General features: G+C 34.6%; 1 pseudogene; it reads left to right on the plus strand.

The window, feature by feature from the left end:
• The first annotated feature begins 22,008 nt into the window (after positions 1-22,008).
• LOC146733872 (uncharacterized) lies at positions 22,009-24,964 on the plus strand (annotated as a pseudogene).
• Positions 24,965-25,165: the final 201 nt, after the last annotated feature.

The raw sequence follows: 25,165 nt of genomic DNA on the forward strand, positions 1-25,165 counted from the left end.
AGTTTATTGGCAGCTTCTGATGTAGTATGTAGCATAACAATATTCTATGACTTTTTTGAAAGCCACTGTGGTTTTGGGAACTGATCTGTGCCATTATGTGCAAATAAGTATTGCTTTCTTGTTTCTGTTTTGTGGTCACAATGATTTTACGTCGCGTGTCACAAGATGCACAATAGTAACAGGAATTTCAGTAAGATGTATGACATTATTGCTAAACTGCTGGTTTATTAAATAATTCATGAATTGTTTTTAGGCAACTGTTTATTGTGTATATATCGTGCACTGACGGGCCACTGCCATCCTTACTAAGGGTTAAAAAGAATGAGCTGAATATCAATCTCAATGGATAGACTATTGTTTTTGAACTAGGTGTTTATTGTCTACAAGAAGTGATATATTGATCTCAATATATATCACATTCAAAACCGGAAGTCAATTTTCATATACTCGTACTGTCAATGATAAATGAATTTAAAATTAAAACGTCTCGCTAATACTGGTAATATTAGTGAATGCACCAGTCTTAAAAAGGAACCTGTAAATATAATGGCTGTTGCTTGTGTCAACCTATTCAACAATTACATGGAATCTATCGGTAATATATATCAGTATAATGTACTAGATGTATAGGACTTAATTAACTCAAGTTTGTTCCTCGTATTGATTCCAAAACTATATATTTTTCATGGCAACACGTCCGGACACTGTTTTATGTTCATTGAGTCTGTGTCAAATTCACCGAAGTTTATAAAACATATTCTATCTTTAGTAAAAGTCACTTACCTCAAATATGATCGGTCTATTACCGCAAAACCATAATCTCGCTCTCTAGCAATGAAGCAAATATGTGACTAAATATGTAAGTAATGGAAATACCACTCACATAACCGTTATTGTTTGGATCTGTGGCCGTTATTTTATAATGCGATAAATCCAACTCTACAAATTTAAACACGTGTCATGTCGTGAATGACTTATTGTTATTTACAACGCTATGATTATCGGGTGTAATGTCTCTAGGCCGAAATACTGTGTGTACATGTCAAATTCCAGTTATGCAATTTTGATATTGTGTCCTTTAGGTTCACATCACATAATTAAGCTAATCTGTATTCATTCGCATATCATTCAAATTGTGACCTGCAGGTTAGCAGCAAGTACTATTAATACATTGGCATTGAACTGAAGACTGAAATCCGACTGGGATGGAAACCCATTGATATAGTTGCGAATGTAGATTTCGACGGTATTACTCGTGGACTCGCCAGTTGCATGAATTTCTCTGGGGTGGCCAGTCTGCGCTGGTGGCTGTATTGTTCTTAGGTGCGCCATCACGTGGCCCCTGTGGGAAGGGATTCAGTCCTGGACTCTCAATTATTTATACAAGGCGTGTTAATTTATAGAATCTATTATTTTCCCAGATAGGTTATTTATATGATATTTTACAAATACATATGTGAAAAAAAATCCCTACTCCAATTACATTTGATTACACCTCTATTAAGGTAGAGATGCAGGTTCGTGGGCACTTGGAATTGAAATTTCTTTTTTGCTTTTTATTATCCACACAGTCTTGGCTATAGACTGTTAAAATTTTGTAGAAATGTGAATAGTGGAACATACTGTTAACTGTCTTGACCGACATTCCACATACATTGAAGATTTTCAGGACATTTGTCTCATACTGGGTAATACCATTAAAGTTTATTTAGTGGAAGCTTATAAAACACGTGTGATCCTCGTTAAGTATTTCTCTTCATTCATGTCAAATAAGATGAGTCGGATGTAATTATCACAGTCAGGTTTAAACGTGATGTGCATACAATATATATATATATATATATATATATTAACAAATCAGATGTGGAACAACTTAAGGTAGAGATGCAGGTTTGTGGGCACTTGGGAGTGAATTTGCTTTTTATTATCCAAACAGTCTTGGCTATAGGCTATAGAATAGTGGAACATACTCAAAAAACAATTTTAAAATATAGATAACAAGTGCAAACATTCTCTCTTTTGAATGCTTAGCAAGATTTAGCAAGGCTGTACATAAATAATAAAATAGAAACATAATGAAAAAAAGAAATGCCGGGATCTCCATATTATGCACTATATTTAACTTTTTACAAAACGATAATACATTTAAATTTGGAACTGTTATAGCCATTTTAATTATGAGCATTAGCAAACTTCTTACTGAGTGAATTGTTATATAAATTAGCAATTATCTCAGCTTCTTTTTAGTGCACATCCCAGAACTTATAAAAAATAGCTTCTAGACGCTTTGACCTTTTGTTTTGAAATTTTCAAAAATGATTGACAATGTGTTTATCTTCAAAACGCCGTCGGGGCATTGTTTTTGGTTGAACAGTGTTACAACAATCGTACTGACAACAAGTCTGGGTGTTAATTTATGCATAAACTTGAAGTAGTGGAATTTGAGCTGCTGTCCTGCAAAATTGACAACTGGTAGACAGTTTTCAAGACGGCACTTTCTTTATAGTAAACAGATGTACCCGTAAACCAATTTTGACAGGAAACAGAAGCATGGTTTAGAAGCTATTTTTTAAATCACTTTTGATCAAAAAGCACATTTTTGTCCATGAAAAAAAATAATAACAGAATTTTAAAATTCATACAATAAGCTTTCCGAAAATATATAGTTTTGTGGACAAGGGAGGTCATCTTGGTTTCCTAATTAACTAATTAAAATACCTGTCAGGTAAACTGCATCTCTACCTTAAATATCTAGGCGTGTATTACATGTTATCCATAATTACATAATTTCTAGATCTCGACTCTCAAGGGTAAATAACCTTGCAATATACTACAGTATATTTAAAACATGGGTAGGATATAAGCTCATAATATACTTAATAAACATCATGGGAATGAACATGTACGTGATTCTCGTGATCGTGATATGGTGATAATTTAAAAATAAATATTTAAATAATAACACATGTTTGTGAGGGTAATATCACTATTTGTTGTCTGCCCAAGGGATGGTGGTCATGACCATAATATTCATGATGACAGAGCCGAAGGCGAATGATCATGTGTAATTTATTTTATCACACCGAGCAGACATCCACCATGCACAATCATGTCTACCATAAATCTCCCACAAAATATCAACACTTATATTTGAATTATGCAACATTTTATTTTATTTATTATAACAACTTTTACATTACTCAATAACATACATACATTGTTTGCTGAAAATAAACTGCGAAATACACTCAGTAAATGTTATTTTCTGCCATGAATAGTCTTTTTAGTAACCGTGTTTAAGCAATGTGAATCAATTCACCGAGTATAACATTTTTGAAATAAATTAAGACACTCTCAAACGCCAGTTATTTGACCATTTGCTAGGTAAAACTGTTAGAGTGCCGTGGAAGTACTTTCTCACGAACGTACCACACCTTCTATTCACAAGTTACACAGCTTAGGACGTTTTCGGTTTGCATCGGCATGGAACGCCAATAGGACCCCCTGCAATGAATGTTTCACTGGTTTATGTGTGGGTGGGAATTGGATAAATATTTATCCAGTGGAAAACTGCGCATTGTGATTCACAGTGAAGACTTGTGCTGCTAGATCTCAATTTATACTATAACCTGTAGGTACGTAGAAGGTAAGAACGAATAACCATTTTTATATGGTACCCTACTGGTTAGTATCGGTAAAAACTGTTCCTCTGTTCATGTGTAGGAGTGTTTACATGCTAAATCATTTTAAAAACTCGTAGTAGCTGCTAACACAGGAAGTAAACTAAATACATTACTCATATAAGCGTCTAACTTTCAGTATCATTTCTCAGTATTACATACTGTTAAAAATGCTGTTACCATTCAAGTTTCGCCACCTGTGTAGTAAGATCGGAGGGTTTTTGCACAAATATGTGGCTTTGCTTTGTGACACGGTTCAGCATGGACGGGTTTCATGGTCTCAACACGTAATAAACACTGTTATAACATCTCTGTTAGAACATCAGGTTGCTAATGCGAATATATTGATTCGAATCACTTCCATAATACAGGTGTACTTGCCAAGTATTTTGTGTTGTTTATTCGGTTTACCTGTGTTGCTGGCAGTACAATGGCGTTTAAATATTTTTTTATTGAGAGCGTAGCGAACAGAACAGCGTTAACTAAATTTAGATGTCATGCCCACGTGTTGAAAATAGAAGCTGATAGCTGAGTTTGTCGTAACCTGTATATATGTGGGGTACATGCCAGGAGTGTTTTGATTTATCGAATAACCCTAACTGGAAATTAGACACTGCATATAGTTTGAACAGTGATATTTCATGCTTGGCAAATATTTTTCAAATCGTATCAACATTTCCTCTACAATTTTTGTCTACTGCAGTTTGTGTTTGTGAGCAATCTGTGTTACAAGCCTATTAATTGATGACCCATAACTAAGAGTCATAATATTAACACAAAAACGTACCACTAATTACAGTAACAGTTACTCACAGTTGACTCAGATGTAATCTCATATTACTGTGAAAGAGATTCAGACCATTCTAATGATATAATTTAAATTACTGAAAATGGTCGTGTATGTGACACATTGCAAAAATGTGGACTTAAAATGTTACAAAAGCTATATAGATTAATATTAAAAACCACTAAATTACAATTTCAAAACTGTCTCCTTTACCATCTAGATTCAAATAGTTGCCATGGCATCACCTAAGAAAATACTTGCTCTGTGCACCTCTGAGACGGAACATGAGGTATACAAAGCCTTATATGACCGTATCAAACGTAAAGAAGAAGAGAACTATGAATTTGTGTTTGTAAAACATGATACTGGATCTGTGTTGGATCTTCTGCAGTTCATGAATAAGTGTTCATTGATGGTAACCACACACGGAATAGATGTTGTTCTCAGTGCCAATGATTACAGTGCTCTTGTGCATGCTGCATTATCTGACACATTTGAACACATTAAAGGTCCTTCAGTAGTTTCTACCTTTCTCGCGTACCATAAATATTATACAAGACTTTACCTAGATCAAGACCCAACACCTAAAAAATACGGTATTGTACAGGCTAACACATCAGCGCAAGATATCATTAAAATAGCCACACGTGTTATTGGGAAGCACGGGTTATTCATTAAACCCACAACTCGTTGTTCTAGTCAAGGTATTGTGAGGGTAAAGTCGATCAACACTTTACCAATGGCCGTTCAACAGCTCAATCAACTACCAAGTCCGAAAGTCGACATCGGTTTTCTCAATCAGTACATCAACGTGAAGTCATACCCTTACGCAGTACAAGATACTATTATGGTAGAAGAATATGTACCTGGTCACCGACTGATTCAAGCAGAATGTTGTGTACAGAATGGTCAAATAATCCATTGGGCTACAGCTGAATGGCCTTACTACCAGAATAAACATACCCATTGTAATATTGGAGGAATCACTCCGGCTCCACTGTCAAATGATGACACGAAACGCCTCTGGAAATTGACAGATGCAATTACATCAAAGATGATTGATCATGGTTTTAATAATCAATTTCTACATTGTGAGTTTTTCATGATTGATGGTGATTTTAAATTAGTTGAGGTGAATGGTCGAATTGATCCAAGTCTGCCACCTGTCTATAACATTGTCTATGAAAATGGTGATTCATGGCAGGCGCTATTGCATCTTGGGAGTGGTAAAAAGGTCACTGCTCCAAAACACAATGGAATGTTAGGAATGTGTGGTTACATTCAAACATTTGCCGCAGACATAGCCGAAAACCTTCTTGATTTTGATGAAGTTGCCAAACATCCAATTATGATGAGAACATTGTGTTCTCCAAAAGAAATGGTAGAACAAACATCGGACATTTATGCAACTGCCTTGGCTGAAACGTGTCTTACTGGTTACACTGTCGATGGTAATTATTATTAAATTAACATCATAAAAAGTAATATCTGCGTTGATGATATAGTTTGTCCATTTTGCAAATGACAAAATGACATGCTATTTTGTTAATTGAACATAATTGAATTGTTTATATAGATTTCATAATAGTTGAATTCTAGAAGTATTAACATCACATAAAGAGGCAGCGCTGTGTGTGTGATTGGCTCATATGTAAAACAAATTCAGAAATCATGTCATCTTCGTTATTGTTTACTTTATGCATTATAAATTTGTTCATAATTTTATAACAGTATAATTTTTTTGCAGACTTGATTAAAAGGCATCATGAGCTTTGTAAACGAGTATTGAAGAAACCAGACTTGACTCCTTGGGAATAATCATGATTAGAAGTTGAAACAAAATGACATTCCTTACTAGGTATACAGCATACTACTGATGTATTCGGACCATAGCATATCATCAAATAACAGACATACATATGGCAATACATGAGATTCCCACAAAAACTCTTTATTAAAAATCAAGTTTTGGTAATTAACATCCTCTACGTTGCATGTTACCTCGTAAATAATTCAGACAGATATAGCGAGAGAAATGTTTATTTGATATCTATTTAGTGATATCCATTAATGTTTTAGTATGTATATATCATCTGATAATATGATTCTTCTGTGCATGATTTCATATATGATTCAGGCGATGTGAATGTATTATTCTATAACTACTATATTCTAATTTATTGTGTAATGGTATTGCATACTATATTCGATATTTTTAAACTGCATGGTAGTATTTTGTGATATTGTTGTAATATTGTTGTGGTATGCCGTTGAAATACAAGACTAGTTTGAGAAAAATGAATATATTATCATAATTTCCATTTTTTTCCAATTGTGGTCGTACCAATGTGAAATATGCCATTAGTTGTTTAACGTAAGTAGCAAAACACCCATTTGTCGTGCATATTGTGATTAAATTTAGTGTTGCGAAGAATCACTTGCAACACAAACTAATTTAGATTTAACTGTATTTAGTAGCTAATATCAGGCAACGTCGAGCAACGATTGCATTAAATATTTATTATTATCACTGATGATGTGAATTGTGTTTTCAGTTGACAGTCGTGTGCTATTATACGGGTATTTTGCTCATTCAAGGTTATTATAATATTATGTTAGCCACTAACGATTCCAAATGCTTTGTGTACACTGCTGAAATGGTTGCTTGACGTTCTACAGAGAAGAGAATTGTTTTTTTATTGCAGACTGCACATACAGTATATGATATTATATTATATTATATTTAGTATATGCACTCGTGTTAGAAATATTAGTTATTTGCATTGTATTTTATGTCATTCGTTTTCTGAATAAAAGGTTTCTGTTCTTGTGGTCAAGCTGTTTGAGATCAGTTTCTTTATTTCTGCTTTGTATTTGACGCAGATGATGCTATTACGAAAATCATGCTTACTGAATTGCCTCTATTCAAAAGAAGTCTATTGACAGCTGTCTGATGTAATATGCATCATTATGACTTTTATTTGCTGCGTGGCCCACACTTTGATAGATGCACAATAGTAACATTATTTCTGGAATTTCAGTAAGATATGTTAAATGTGCGACACTATTGCTAAACTGCTGGTTTATTAAGTAATTTGGAAATTGTTTTTAGGCAACTGTTTATTGTGTATATATCGTGCACTGACGAGCCACTGCCATGCTTACTAAGGGTTAAAAAGAATGAGCTGGATTTCAGTCTCAATCTTTTGAAATCTAACAGCCTACTTGCACGATTCAAAGTGAACTGTATTGAACTAGATGTTTCTTGTCTGCAGTGATATTTGAATTTAAAATGAAAACCTCTTGCTAATACTGATAATATTAGTGAATGCACCAATCTCAAATAGAAACATGTAAATAAGATGGTTGTGAGTTGCGTCGACCCATTTAACAATTAGGGCTTTACATGAAATCTATCAGTAGTATATATCAATATAATGTACTAATGTAATTATTTTGCATAATTTGTAAATCATAAGACTAAATTATCTCAAGTTTGTTTATTGTATTTATTCCAAAAACAGTTATTTTACATGGAAACACGTTCGACGTGAAACGTCCAGTATTACAATTACGAGATATTGAACAATTTATATATATACGGATATACAATAGTAATTGTGGCACATAACGTGCACTTGATCACAGAATCCATGTCATATGTTTGAGACAACTTGGATTTGTTGGCCAGGGCTTTGTGATACCACATCAAACAAGGTTCCCCCAAAATTCAGTCAACGGTTTTGCCCTGAGTCTGTGACAAATTCTCCCAATTTTGGATGACGTATTCTATCTTTAGTAAAAGTTTAATACCTCAATATTACCGATCTATTACCACACAACCATAAAAGCGCCTTCTGGTGATGAAGCAAATATGTGACTTGTATATACAATGGAAAGGCCGGTCACATTGCTGTAATTGTTTAGATCTGTGGGCGTTCTTATATAGTGCAATAACATGTACCTCTACAAGTTTAAACACGATTGATACTGATAAGTTCGTATCAGTTAAAATAGTTACTCTTATTGGGATTAATTTGCATATTATCTCATAAACTATATCCTAGTGACAATTTTCAGAAAACAAAAACAATATACTAGAGATCAACTACATTCGGGTATTTGAATTTACCATTTTGAATTCCCGTATTTTCTGAATTCTACTGGTACATACAATAACAATGAATGGGTTATTTAGTGACGTCACAAGCAAGCTGCATAACACAATCTATTAGAAGAAAAAGCATTTCTGGATCAAGGTCCAGATTTACCCGTCATTTTTATTTTGAAAGCAGGTACGATTTAAGGTTTTTTTGAGCAGCCTGGAAACAGCATTCTTGTCTGACACCAAACTATGTTTCCTGTTATTTTTAGACAACATGTACAATGGTTGTGTGGTATCACACATTCTCTATAATAGATCTCATAAACATTCAGGGTATTAGTTAAAGACATCTAGTAACTGCCGTATCATTTTCGCAATTTCAAAATATATCTAGGCACGTTATCCATTCTCTATGAAATGATTGCTATTACAGAGAAATTAAAACAATTGACTTCGTAGTGTAGGTCATACGAATCATTGCACGTGGACAGGGTAACGCGTTTTCTAAGCGTGTGTAGTTACAATACCTACAATGTCTGTGTAGCCCGACATTCAGCTTGTGAATTTCCATCTAGTCACTGGTGGGACATATTCAATACAGACCTGTTCAAGCTGACTACATAATAAGTACATAATATAGTTAGTTGGTAACATAATATCTATTTGCGAAACAGACGAATAGAGCCAGTGTGCAACTGTATTGGATTGGATTGAATAAGCCAAATTTATGCCTCTCTAGTTGTTTTGCCTTGTTTGAAAATTAAAAGTCATTTCCCTCTTACTTAAGGTAGGGATGCAGTTTACCTGACAGGTATTTTAATTAGTTAATTAGGAAACCAAGATGACCTCCCTTGTCCACAAAACTATATATGTTCATTCCCATGATGTTTATTAAGTATATTATGAGCTTATATCCTACCCATGTTTTAAATATACTGTAGTATATTGCAAGGTTATTTACCCTTGAGAGTCAAGATCTAGAAATTATGTAATTATGGATAACATGTAATACACGCCTAGATATTTAAGGTAGAGATGCAGTTTACCTGACAGGTATTTTAATTAGTTAAGTAGGAAAACCAAGATGACCTCCCTTGTCCACAAAACTATATATTTTCGGAAAGCTTATTGTATGAATTTTAAAATTTTGTTAGTATTATTTTTATGGACACTGTAGTTTGTTTGAAATATGCACAAAAGTGATTTCAAAAAAAATTTGCTTCTAAACCATGCTTCTGTTTCCTGTCAAAATTGGTTGATGGGTACATCTGTTTACAATGAAGAAAGTACCGTCTTGAAAACTGTCTACCAGTTGTCATTTTGCAGGGCAGAAGCTCAAATTTCACTACTTCAAGTTTATACATAATTAACACCCAGGCTTGTTGTCAGTACGATTGTTCAGCCAAAAACAATGCTCGACAGCGTTTTGAAGATAAACTCATTGTCAATCATTTGTGGAAATTTCAAAACAAATGTTCAAAGCGTCTATGAGCTATTTTATTAAAGTTCTGGGATGTGCACTAAAAAGAAGCTGGGATAATTGCTAATAACAATTCATTCAGTAAGAAGTTTGCTAATGCTCATAAATGGCTGTAACTGTTCCAAATTTAAATGTATTATCATTGTGTTATTAAATATAGTGCATAATATGGAGATCCCTTTTCTTTTTTCACCATGTTTCTTTTTGATTATTTATGTACAGCCTTGCTAAATCCTGCTAAGCATTCAAAAGAGAGAACGTTTGCAACTGTTATCTATATTTTAAATTCGTTTTTTCACAATTCTACAAAATTTAACAGTCTATAGCCAAGACTGTTTGGATAATAAAAAGCCAAAAAAAAAAAAAAAATCACTCCCAAGTGCCCACGAACCTGCATCTCTACCTTAAATAATCTTGCTCTTTGTCAATAAAATACTGCGCCATTAAACATTACATTTCGAAGCAGGGCTAAATCTTGCTATTTATATGGTTACGAAGGTGCTATTCTGGAAGAGTATCTCTAAATAATAAATGTACTGGTGTTGTACCGATTAACGATAAAATGTGTGACGTCTCGTCACCAGTTGTCAGTGCATTGTTGTTGTCTGTTGGTAGTAGGATAGTTACCTTTTGACTGACCTTTAAGATGGCAAGCCTTTGTTCTCTTATCATAATGATGCGTGTGTCTTCTTGTGCCTCAAATAGGTTTTCCTGGGCGATTTTGCACGTGTATTCGTGTTTGTTTCTCAAGTCAATCACGTATTGGTAGGTATTACGTAACTCTTGATCACTCTGTGTCCACAGCTCTTTCAGTAGTTGCATGGGGCCTCAGAGGTAAATTGTGTACGGTCACATGGGACTGCTTTGGGGAACACCACTCTACAAATTAATAATATAATAATAATAACAATAATACAAATAATCTGGAATCTGAAATAGCTTAAATGCTAGTCGAGTAGGATCCCTGATATAACTTTAATTTGATGACTTAAGTAGGTAGTTATACATCAAAATATAATAATAATAAAATATATAAACATACATTTATAATAAATATTAATTCTATTCTAAATACTCTAACATAAAATTTCCCCGTATAGTATTTTTGAATATAAGTTTTTCTTTAGACCTTAAAGAAATTGATATGCCCCTAAATAAGATATTGCAAATGTCCCGCTACTGTGTTCATTCTAGGTACAAGTAAATCATCTCGACATCTTTGTCGTGTTCTATATTTATGATGTATATATTGCAAATTGTTGACATTTATTGTGGGGGATTCTCATGAATTATATCATACATAAAACTTAAAATTAATGATTTATCGTTCCACTGTGAATCTTCACGTTTACCAATACGATGTATAACATCGATATCGTGCTCGGTAGTTCCGGGATCGATTTTCTTTAGTACATTGAGTACAATGTTTTCTGTGTTTTCATCATCACGTGTCTCTGGGATGCCAGTAATCTCCAAATTAACTTGGTGGTACTGATTCAGTTCATTGAGGTCCTTTTCTATAGTATTAACTTGATTGCGTAGTCGGTGATTCTCTTGGTTTAGCTCTGCGTTCGTCTTCTTGAGTAGCGCAATTTCTCTCGCCATTTCTTCAAATTTGTCACTCATGGATGTTACAGATTTAACTACGCCCTCTTGTACTGATTTTAATTCAGCAATATCCTTGCTAATACAAGACAATTCCTTCATAATTTTAACTAAGGATGGTTGTTTTTCTCCATGAACTATCTCTAAACTCTCCGGTCACATTTATTACACAATGGTTTATCTTCATCGTGAGTGTGACATTCTTTATTTTACCGCAGTCAACACATTTAGGCATGTTCCGATAATAGTTGATCACGCAATTAAGATATCAATGCTAGTAAATTATTAATGAAGTAACCAAGCTAGCTTAGCCAAGCTAAGCCGTACGGCAAGTTAGTTTTCTTCTGGCAACTTTCTCACAGATATAATGCAGACACTTACTATATACATTCACAAGGTAGGAGAAGTACGATTTCCGGCAGTTCACTGTAGAATCGAGTGGAAAATCTCATGGTACGGAGAGGTGATGCAACCTACTACCTTCTGTGAAGATGGCGACTCATTTCAAACAGTGTCTCAGCCACCCGCTCAGTCTCAATTTTTAGCATCGGGGTTGCCTCAGGATATCTTGTAGCGTAATCCACCATTATAAGTATATAACTGTTCCCTTTGTCTGAAACTGGATAAATTGGTCCAACGAGGTCTACTGCGACCCTTGAAAATGGCATCTCAATGAGAGGCATTCATCCCAGTGGTGCTTTTGGAACCTTGCCCCTTGGTATGTCTTTTTGGCAAATGTCACAAAATTGAAAAAAAAAACGTCACCAGCAACAGCTGGCTAAGGAAAGCTGGTTGTTATTTTCTCAACTGTCTTCTTCACACCAAAATGCCCACCAACTACAGCTTCATGAGCTAAGACCATTATCTGTTTCCGATACTTATCTGGCTGCGTGTAAACTCTGAACAATACACTTTTTTAATTCCCATTCTATGCATACTTTTAGCATTATTCGTATGCTTATGCCCTTGTTTTTGTGCTGACTTCCACATTTTTGTCGGGGTAGAATCTTCTAGTTGAAATTCTTTCAACTTGTCAATGTTAATGGCATCCACCTTCTCTGTCGTCACATTCAGTGGTTTGATTGATTGTTTTTCTGCCTCTGCCTGGGATGTGGTTAATACTGGTGATGCTGGAATTATAGCTTTGCCTGGAATCCAGTTTTCATCAGGAGTAGGTTTAACTTCAGCAATATTTCCAACCATTAAACCAAAGATAGGATCTGTCATACACATTGCTTTGGTTTCACCTGTAAAATAAGGTGCATTAATGTTTCACGATTCACCCTCCGAGTACGCGGATATACGTGACAACGACAAACGCCTGATAACGACACAATGGCGGTATACAGGGTTTAATCCTAAGCACACAATAATCGTGACAGCGATGAAAGAGTAATTAATCCAAATATGGCAATCCCACAAGCAGTAGTTGCAGCACCCATCCTAGTATGCTCTCGACAGTGTGTTGCATTCTGTAATATGTAACCATAATATACTTAACTGTTCGAGCCCGGTTTCAACTAAATTATTGTAAACAGGCGTGGTAAAATCTAACAAACCACCATCATTGCAAACTCTGCATACACAATATATGCTTGGTGCTAACGATTAACGACTTAACAAATATTGTTGGAAAAGAACATGTACGTGATTCTCGTGGACGTGATATGGTGATATTTTAAATATATATCTATGAAACGCCCTCAAAGTAGCAATCACACGTACACTAATAGGACCCCCTGCGATGAATGTTTCACTGGTTTATGTGTGAGTGTAAATGCGATAAGTATTTATTCACAGTGAAGACTTGTGCTGCTAGATTTCATTTCATACTATAACCTGTAGGTACGTAGCTGGTAAGAATGAATAACCATTTTTATATGGTACCCTACAGGTTAGTATCGGTAAAAACTGTTCCTCTGTTCATGTGTAGGAGTGTTTACATGCTAAATCATTATAAAAACTAATAATAGCTGCTAACACAGGAAGTAAAATAAAAACATTACTCATATGAGAATATAACATTTAGAATCATTTCTCAGTATTACATACTGGTATCAATGCTGTTACCATTCAAGTTTCACCACCTGTGCAGTAAGATCGAAGGGTTTCAGCATGAACGGGTTTTATGGTCTCTATACGTAACAAGCACAGTTATGAAACATCTCTGTTGGCGGATGTCAGGTTGATAATGCGAAGATATTGGTTCGAGTCACGTACATAGTACAGGTTTACTTTACTTGAAAACGGTACGCAATTGCCTTACCAAGTATTTGGTGTTATTTATTCGGTTTATCTGTGTTGCTGACAGTACAACGGCGTTAAAATATTTTTTTTATTGATGGCGTAGCGAAGAATACAGCGTGAACCAAATTTAGATGTCACGCCCACGTGTTGAAAATAGAAGCTGGTAGCTGAGATTGTCGTAACATGCATATATGTCGGGTACATGCCAGGAGAGTTTCAATTAACTAAATAATAACCCTAATTGTAAATTGAAATTTATAGAAATGTTTAGAATTTTCCTCAGACACTGCATATATTTTGAACAGTGGTGTTTCATGTTTAGCAACTATCTTGAACACATTAAAGGTCCTTCAGTAGTTTCTACCTTTTTCGCGTACCATAAATATTATACAAGACTTTACCTAGATAAAGACCCAACACCTAACAAATACGGCATTGTGCAGGCTAACACATCAGCGCAAGATATCATCAAAATAGCCACACGTGTTATTGGGAAGCACGGGTTATTCATTAAACCCACAACTCGTTGTTCTAGTCAAGGTATTATGTGTGTAAACTCAATCGAAGATTTGCCATTGGCTGTTCAACAGCTCAATCAACTACCAGATTCTATAGACGACATTGGTTTTCTAAATCAGTACATAAACGTGAAGTCATACCCTTACACAGTAAATGATACTATTATGGTAGAAGAATATGTACCTTGTCACCGACTGATTCAAGGAGAATGTTGTGTACAGAATGGTCAAATAATTCATTGGGCTACAGCTGAATGGCCTTACTACCAGAATAAACACATACATTGCAAAATTGGAGGCTTCACTCCTGCTTCATTGTCAAATGATGATGTAAAATATGTCTGGAAATTGACAGATGCAATTATATCAAAGATGATTGATCATGCTTTTGGTAATCAATTTGTACATTGTGAAGTTTTCATGGTTGATGGTGATTTTAAATTAGTTGAAGAGAATGGTCGAATTGATCCAAGTCAGCCAACTGTCTATAACATTGTCTATGAAAATGGTGATTCATGGCAGGCGCTATTGCATCTTAGAAGTGGTAAAAAGGTCACTGCCCCAAAACACAAAGGAATGATTGGAATGTGTGGTTACATTCAAACATTTGCCGCAGACATAGCCGAAAACCTTCTTGATTTTGATGAAGTTGCCAAACATCCAACTATGATGAGGACATTATATTCTCCAAAAGAAATGGTAGAACAAGCATCGGACATTTATGCAACTGCCTTGGCTGAAATGTGTCTAACTGCTTGCACTGTCGATGGTAATTATTTTTAATACTGATATCCAAGTAATATCTTTGGTATAATATAGTTTGTCCATTTGCAAGTGACAACATAACATTTCTTTTTTTATCAATTTAATATAATTGGGTTGTTGTTTACATTTGTTGAAAACTAAAACTAAAACTAAACGCCGCCTCAATTTAATTGCGCATATTTAAATCAAACCAAGTCAATATGTATAACATGCTTCGCATGGGTCATTGTTCGAGTGCTTTAACAGTTTCATATAATTGTATGAATATATTTTCACAGACTTGATTGACAAACACCACGAGCTTTGTAAACGAGTACTGAAGAAACCTAGTATGAGTCCTTGGGAATATACAGGATTAGAAGTTACAACATACTACGGGTGGATTGGACTGTATAATACATTATCAAATATATTTACTTATTGCACTACATAATGTGATTCCCAGTTTCATTTAATTAGAATCGAATAATTCACTCTGCTTGACTTGTTGCTGCTCATCGATGATTATTATTATTTCAGGGAAATTTAGCGAGAGAAACTCTTATTTTTTAAGTGTCTACTGGCATCTTGTGATTTGGACTTTCATATAATATATATATATATATATCATGACAGATAACTGAATTCATATATTAATTTATCTTGTGAATGCACACAACTTATTTATTTAGTATTTTTAATTATTGAACTGCCTGTTAGTATTTTGGGAAATTGTTTTGTTATATGCCGTTGAATAATTGCTCACATACACAATACTATGGTGAGAAGTGTATATTGTGAATACAATTCGGTGTCGCACTTGACACGAGAATTAGTTGAGATACAATACTGTATTTTGTGGATAATGTCAGGCATTTAGTGTATGTGCATCGAGATTGCACTGAACAGTTATTATAACATTTTTCTCAATGGTTTGAAAGATGTATGTTGACTGGAAAAGTCCTGTTCTGAATGAGAAGTAGTTTGCCAACCATGTGAATGTAGCAGTTCAGACAAACCTTCAGTTTGTTATAGTACTGTAACTATAGTATCTTTTTACGTTCCAAGTGGTATATTATAAATGCGATGTATTTAATTATATTGTTAGCCCAAATAAAAATGGTATTTCATTATATGTGACTGTGACTGTGAATTAACTTACTTAAAATTGGGAACTTTGTGAGGGACAACTTATGCATATGATGGACAAATATTGAACAAGTGAGTGTGGCATTTTAGCAGGGACAGAATAGTAAATGTTAGTGTTCAAATGTATTTGACACAATTACAGTATTACATTCTCGATGGAAAAATATTTGTTACATATATATTGTTATACAGAAACCAATATGTAGCTGTCATTGTGTTTATTACACATGTATTATTTGTTATCATTATAGTAATCAAATCTGTTTGCTGGTGGTACACAACGAAACCAGATGAGTGGTTGTTATAGTTGAAATGCCATCTTACATACTATACCAGAACTATATCAATGGTGGTACGTGCACATTTTTTTGTAATGCAATACACTATAATTTTCAGTTTTACGTTTTAGAGTAATTTGCTACTAATGTTTCTTTAGAATACCGATTTTAATACTAGGTATACTTCGTCTGTGTCATTTGTGTTTTACAAAATGTTTAACTAAATGAAATAAAATTAATTTCAAAAAGTAATTAGATTCTTGAACATCTTAATGAAAGTGTTAATTGATACCTATCGGGATGCATTGATAATGTGCGCATTGATAATGATGAATTTCCAATTTATTGTGATAGAGTCATAATCACCCACCACCACTGCTGCACAATATTAGTGTAACCATATCAAATTTCCAGGGCAATTTGCCGATGTATCTACTAAGAATCTTAGTTTTAATTGAAACTAAAACGGGTCGTAAGTCGAAAATTGTGGTTTAGTGTTGGGTGTAATTGTGAATCATAACGAATATTAGGTTCGTAGGCGTATGTGTTCGCTATTATTAAATGAACATAACAGAAAATCAAGATGGCAGCGCCAATAGTCAAAAATACAATGCCGCAGTATTTTAATAGCATTGCAAAATCAATGCTAAACGTGTCTGTGTTCAATCAAATCGACGAGTTAGATTCATGAATTAATGTAATCCTCACAGGTAATCAGTGAAAAGTCTTGATGTACTGACATTTCATACGATATTGTTTTAGTACACGTGTTTCTATACAATCCAACTGAAGACCCAATTCCCCATATCGTCATAACTGTAAACATTTTTCCTGTATGCTATCTATGTAATCTGTGTTGATTCAGACATTTGATTTGTTATTGCATGATTAACATGATTTGTTATAACCTTGTTTTATTGTACAGACACATGTTATTGTCTGTGAATAGTGGGAATGATTTATAAACTTGCATTCAGCATGCGGATATTCTGGATGTCTTACAGGATTGTTCGTGTATGCTGCTGAAGTGATATAAACATTTTGCTTGGCGTCCAACATGAACAGCAGTAAAGCCTCGAAAATTTACATAAATTACAAAGAAAAGTGAAAGCAATAATAGAGTGATACTAAATTGGAGATGAAAATAATAAATTTTGAATTGGTATGGGTTGTTGTCTGGTGCTGAACTGCTCAGCATGAACTTGGCTACTGAAACAGTTGCTGCTTATTACAATTTAGAATTTGTTATCATCAATCATGTCGGTACAATTGACAATATGTTTGATTGTTTCTTCAGAGAGAACAAATCTTTCTTGGTAGTCGTCTTCATAGTCTGTATTTTAGATCATTTTGGCATTTTCAGTGTTAAATAAATAATTTTCATTTTAAGTGTAATTTAAAATCTTCAGTAAGTTCTTATATTGGGCATTAATTTGTCTAACCTTTTTTATTTCTTTATATATTTCCATTGTTTTGTAAATGATTATATGGCAGGTGTCTGTATTGCCCGGCATGACTATATTTAGACAAGAGATTTCACGACACATCCGGACATAACAAACGGCTATAAAATTATACTGCATGGCAGTAATTTAAATTTTCGCTGCATGGCATCATATGCAGGCGTCACTCGTAGTGCAATTGGCTCAAGTTTGTTTTGAGTGTATGTAACCAGATCATATAAACACAATAATAGTTCACGATGTGTAATCAAGAATTCAAATTTGTATAAAATAGTTGTAAATCCACAAAGTAAAAACCAAACAAGTAACTTGTAAATGTCAGAGATTTGGTATTTTGGAATTTATTTATTTATTAATAACAGCATATACTAGTATTCACCCACCACTGGTTATTCCATATTATATAAGTGCATATAATCAAGACATATATGTGAAATATATCTGTGTATGTAATGCATGGAAATGTATAATTGATGATGTGGGTGTACAGGAAATTGAAGCTCAAACACGAAGTTGTTGTCACTATCACCAGAATGTATTTTTGCAATATTTGTGACTGAATTGAGAATGACAAAGTTTGACTATATGACAAAATGCCACGTGATCTTGAGATAATCATTCTTTCCTTGAAAGATCTTGACGGAGGGGTGACCTTCTGATCCCCAATACACATGCAATCAATATGTGACCTTGCGATGACCCTGACCCGGCGTTGAGGATTTTGAAAAGGTGTTTTAGTGCCTCCCAGCCTCACTGTTCAGTGTCTACCATATAGAAGCAGCAAACATATAAACCTTCAAATTACCTTGACCTGAACTTGATCATTTTTAGAAAACAATAGTGAGAAAGCCCAGTTTCCAACTAATACATCCAAAAAACATAACTTCCACAAAAATGGAGATATATGCACCAAATGAACAAACTTAAAAAAAGGATCCAGTCTACGTGTCTACATTATGAATTTAGAAGTCAAATATGCCAAAAAAATTGCACTAAAATATACACTTGTATATGGTACTATGAAAATAATAACTCTGAGAGTAATCCATGTCAACAATATTCATGCTAAATTTCAAAGAAATCTGACAAGCGGTTGTGGAAAAATCATTTTTAACCATAAATGACAAAAATATCCCCCCAAAATAGAGGTTCACATGTGGTGTTATGAAATGAACAAATCTGACAGTTAGGTATGTCATGAATAGCAAGGCAATTCAGCTGACTGTTTTGGCGTTTGATTGAAAAAAGTTGATGGACGGCGTACGACAGACAACGACAGCTGTGGTTGAATGTGCCAAAATATGTACTCATTATAACGTTTCCAAACATTAGACGCCAAAAAGAATCAAATTTAATAGACCTCTATAGAAGAGGTTATCTGGTTATCTGTTCGTATGAAATGCTAAGCATGGCAAGTACTTGCATTGACGAATAACTGAATAAAATACATATTCCAATTGAATGTGTCGTTTTTGTGACTGTGATGACGAATAGTTGTGTAGAAAATCGTAAATATTTACTTTAATGTTGAAAGAAATTTTAAAGTTTACACGTAATTTCAATAACATACTGTTGAATGAAGTGGGCAATGGTGACCTAAATCTGTTGGAAAAAATTTACAAATTTGTGAAAAGCGATGAATTGTTGGTAAATTTGTTTGAAAATTTAACCTAAGTGGATGTCGTACGAAGCCCACAGTTAAGTCGAGTGAAAGCACTAGATGTATTACCATACTGTCGCTTGACCTGAACGTACAATGCAAGAAAATAGAGTTGTGAAAAGCGATTGAAAAGTTTTATCAAAATGGTTGTCATATCGAACCCCGCAGTTAGACGTTTGCAAACATACCCAAAAGTCGATTGAAAGCCCTATATGCAAAACAGATGGTCATACGACCTGAAAGTAAAGTGTTAGGAATATCATACAAAGTTACGTAAGCGATTGCAAAGCTGCTAGGCTTGTTTGGAAAATTGAACTAAGTGGTTGTATTATTGAAACAACGATGAAAAGCCTCTCAAATATTCTCTCTTATATTTGATTTGTCGTTCGAATTATGTTTAGGTCATAGATCAAATTCGGAGCATACAAGCACAATCAATATAAATTTTGTAAGATTCAACACCCGCCAGTTAAAATCATATTAGTTAGACTCTAGTTATGTGATCAGATCAGTCTGTATGAAATGTTAAGACTCATCAGACGTGTCAAATACTTGCATGGGAGACCATCTCAACAAATCACTCATTGAACACTTTACATTATTTTGTCACACAAATGAAATTACGTATTTGAAAGTATTTTTGTAGAAAATCGTAAAGATTGACTTTTTATGTTTAATACAATTTAAAACTTTGCGCATGAAAATTTAATAAAATTTAATAAAATATTGCTTATTGCAGTTAGCAATGGTCGCTCTAATCTGTTGAAAAGATTGTGAAAAGCAATAGATAACTGGCAGTTCTCAGTCTAGCCTATTCATAAGCATAAATTGCGTAGATTCAGGTATACCACCTGGGTTTTCACATGAGCCAATGTGGTCTTGCGAGCAGGTGTTTCACGCAGGCAACTCAGTAGATCGGAAACATCATTTGTTATATAAATCACAAGCACACCTGGTAGATTCCAATTGTCCTCCAGAGTGGTAAACATCCTTTGTTATGTAAATCACAAACACACCTCGTTGATTCCAATTGTCCTTCTAGAGTTGTAAACAAGTATGACCTGTCAATCATTTTTATGAGAGTTATCACACGGAAATGCACAGTTTCTTCCCATGATTCCATGCACACTTCTATTTGCAGGGTTTTCAGGTATGACAAAAACATAATAATAAAGGATGCTGACATTGCCCCCTCATCAAGACTGAACATTTATGCAATGCCCAAATCACTGCCAAACAATCTTTTTATTACAGAATAAGACTTCTCTCTGGCTAGCAATTTATGACTGGCGTATGGCACTTGAAATTTTCCTTTCTCATATTGCTGCAATAAGACTACACCAAAACAAACTTCTGATAAATAAAACTCATACAACCTTAACATTGGTTGCTTACCCAATACAACTTTCAAGTGATTCAAGATCCTTGGGGATCTCCCAAGACTACCTTTCTAGGCTTACCTTTTCTGGTCAAATCACTGAGAGGAGCTACTTTTGTAGCAAAATTTGGTACAAATTTGCGATAATATCTAGCTATGTCTACAAATGACCTTACTTGCTTTAGTGCTTCAGGTCTGGCTACATGCTGCATGGCTTCTATTTCATCTGATAATACTTGCACAATACCGTCACCTACCTGAAGACCAATAAACTCTAAATTAGTAAAACCAAAGAAACACACTGAAGGTCTTGCAGTTAACCCTGCCTTCCTTAAACGAGCCAAAACATCCTGTACAATTCTCCCCCTTTCTTATTTACCAAAACAATGGGTGAGGCATAAGGTGAATTTGATGGTTCAATTAGTCCCATCTCTAACATACTCTTAAACTCTGACCTCACTATATCTGTCATATCGGATGGTAAATGGTATGGTTTTGACCTAACTGCTTCAGATGTTACCAATTTAATATCATGCTCACCAATTTTAGACTTTCCAGGACAATCATTGAGAACATCGGAAATTTCTCTTATAACTCCAGCAATCTCTCTAAGCTGCAGTGCACGCAGTTCATCACACCTGTAACCACTTTCTTTCCCCTTTCATAATATGCTTTCAGCAAGTTAGTATGATAAATTTTCACCTTGCATTTCACATCCATTCTGTAATCCATCATACCCACTCTCTCTCAATAAGCCATATTCCGCGTTAAGCGAGATCATACGAAATCTCGTGTGACTTAAATCACGCACTTAGCAACCGCGCGACAAAGGTCAAGCTTTTCATTCACGACGGTGGCAACCATATTGATTGCAGTGTTGTAAACAACAATCACTCAACAGTATCGGCATTTAAAGCATCAATGGGAGTTAAACGTTGTGCGTATGGCGAATGTAAGAGTGATTCGAGGTTTGAAAAGAAGGATGAATGGAGTGTTTTTGCGCGTTTTCCGAAGCCGAAACGCCAACCAGAAAAATGTGATCGGTGGATCAGTGCGTGTTCTCGTGGTGACGACTTCGGAAGACATCGAATCAAACAAGACACGTACGTATGTTCTTTACATTTTGTTGGTGGTAATGGTCCTACGGAAGAACATCCCGATCCTATACCAGCCACAGCTAGAGGAGTAGAACTGAGAATGTTTGTGACAAGAAAGAAAAGACCACCCCCGAAAGACCGAACCGTTACCGTTACAGGAAATATACCAAAACGACCAAAGGTACAACAGTTGGTGAGTACAGTGTATCTTTTCTTTGGAAAGGAAGCTAGACAGACCAGACCGTTCACCCCATTCTTTTTTATTACTATCATATCTTGTTAGTATATGTTTTCACTATATATATATATATAAACAATATAAAACATATGGAAACAAAATATCTTTGAAGTCAGTTGATATTTTTCCTAACTGTAGTTGTATGTTTATACGTCTGCATGTATATAGAGTATTTCTACACGTTATTCATGGGACAGCAACATTGTTTTTTATTATGAATCTTCCATTATGTTTGTTATACATATTTTTTACACATCTTACATGAATGCAGTGATGCTTAGTATGGTTTCTTATTTTCAGGTAACTGATAGAAATACACCTATCGTGCCTCCTCAGAGTCCACCATGTCTGAACCCTGTACTTACCACTGATAATATGAATAATGTACAAAAGACCCCAATTACATCACCCAACAAAGAGAATAATAATAATATAGCCTATGCCTGTGGTATGTATGCATAACACTGTCTTTATCAATTTTTATACACCTTTTATTCACAAACAAATAATATGCTGTGATAGCATGTCAGATTATTTTACATTTGTTGACCCTGAATATAATACAAGACATCGCCTTCAAAAATTGTTATATTCTATTCATGCAAACACAACATTAGGACAATTTGCTATAACATATACAGGCCCCAAATTTTGAAATGACATTCCAATCAAAATCAGGGAAGAAATTCCAAAATCACATTTTCGCCAATCATTTAAAAAACACTTAAGGGATGGATATGTATAAATCATAAAATGTAATTTTATTTTAATAAAAATGTCTCTGTTGGTGGTTTCTCGCATTTTGGTTTTACTTTCAGCATATTGCTTTATTTGTCCTCTATGTACTTAAAAATTGTAATTGACAGTTAAAATTTGGAGTCACTGGAGTGTACATATTTAGTATTTGCTTCCAGTTTCTAACTTCTCCTGATAAACTGTTCTGTTTATACATCAGAGTTTTGATTATGTGTGTGTGTATAAATATAAATATATATATAGGTTTAGTGTTTATTTATATATTTCTATTATATAATTCATTACAAATTAATAGTATGATGTACCGTTACTTTTCGTCCTATAATTTATTTATCCAAATATTTTTTTTGAACGGGGAACTGCAGCTATTTTCTTTTCCCTATACCTATTTTAAATTCTATTTTGTACAATACTCTTAGATTTATATGTGTAACAAATGAAATGAAATGAACACATGTACAAATTTAAATATCAACAATAAAAATAAAGGTTTCTATCTATATTTAAGTGTTGGCGGACAGCTGATCCACGTTTTGACATTTTATTTTTTTATGCAGGATTGTTTTTAAATTTTACAACATTTCAATATATAAAAATGGGGCTGGGCATCATGTTGTGAATGTGTCTGCATGTTGTCACATATGTCAAGCGTTTATGTGCATATAATTTACTATTTAGTTAATGTTTTTTTTTGCCATTTCAGATACCTTAACTTGCAATAATACAAATACCATTGTGGATAAGTCACCACTTCAGAAGACCAAACCATATATGTGCAATGCTGCCACACAGACAATGATATCAACCATGAACATTTGGGTGAATATTCAGACAGGGCACTCACAGACCAAAACTTTTTGAAGAGAGATCTCTTTATGAAAGATGAACTAACGGATGCCAAGTCCTGCAAATTTTACACAGGTGATTGTTACATAATAGTAAATCCATTTCTTCTAGAACTTGTTTTTATTTTTTATAGAACCATATTTTTATGTTTTTTACTGATTTTCCTGTAGGTTTTACATCCATACAGGTGTTAATGTTTATCTTCAATTGGATAAAAATAAGGGGAGAAAGAATAAAACTGTGGAAAGGAGAAGCCACATCTACAAGTCGGCGTGATGGTCATGGTCGAGCACTATCAAATTTTGAGGCTTTTGTCTTAGTACTTGTTCGACTAAGAAGAGGTCTAAACACCTTGCAGACACTTTTGGAATTGCGCAATCCACAGCAAGCCGTTACTGCTATACTTGGATAGAGTTTATTAATAAAGAACTTTCATTTCTCATAAAATGGCCAACACAAGACCAAGTAAGAGCATCTCTGCCAGCAGCATTTCGACACTTCAAAAGAACTGTCGCCGTTATTGACTGCACAGAATTTTTTGTTCAAAAGCCATCAATCCCCTCTTCACAAAGAATTACCTGGTCATCTTATAAGTACCACAATACATTCAAGGCACTTGTAGCAATTTCACCCACTGGAGCTTTTACTTTTGTGTCTGATTTGTGGACTGGATCAGTGTCCGACAAGCAGATTGTGAAAGATAGTGGTTTTTTGGACAAAGTGAAGACAGGTGATGATATTATGGCTGATCGGGGATTTTTGATACGTGACCTACTTGCCTTTCAAGGAGCCACTTTGAACATTCCCCCATTTGCCTTTGGAAAGCAACTGAGCAGTGCAGCAGTAACCAAGACGAGGCGAATTGCCAGTGGACGCATTCATGTTGAAACTTCCTATCCCTGGCCTTCCTTTCATAATACTTTTTGTGTCTAACCTTTGCCTTAGCTAACCCAGCTTGAGCCAATTTACATGTCTCTTCAAGGCGATTTCGTAAATCAAGGCATTTTTGGTAAATAGTTTCAGCCTCTGAAGTAGTGGTCTCCTTTGTCCACAACTCTCCTAATTGGGCCACTCACAGTTCTACCATGAATAAGATAGATAGGTGAAAACCCTCAACTTTCCCAAGAAGCTTCT

This window comes from Saccoglossus kowalevskii, chromosome 15, assembly GCF_978046115.1.
Source record: "Saccoglossus kowalevskii chromosome 15, keSacKowa6.1, whole genome shotgun sequence".
In the NCBI taxonomy this organism is placed as follows: Eukaryota; Metazoa; Hemichordata; class Enteropneusta; family Harrimaniidae; genus Saccoglossus; species Saccoglossus kowalevskii.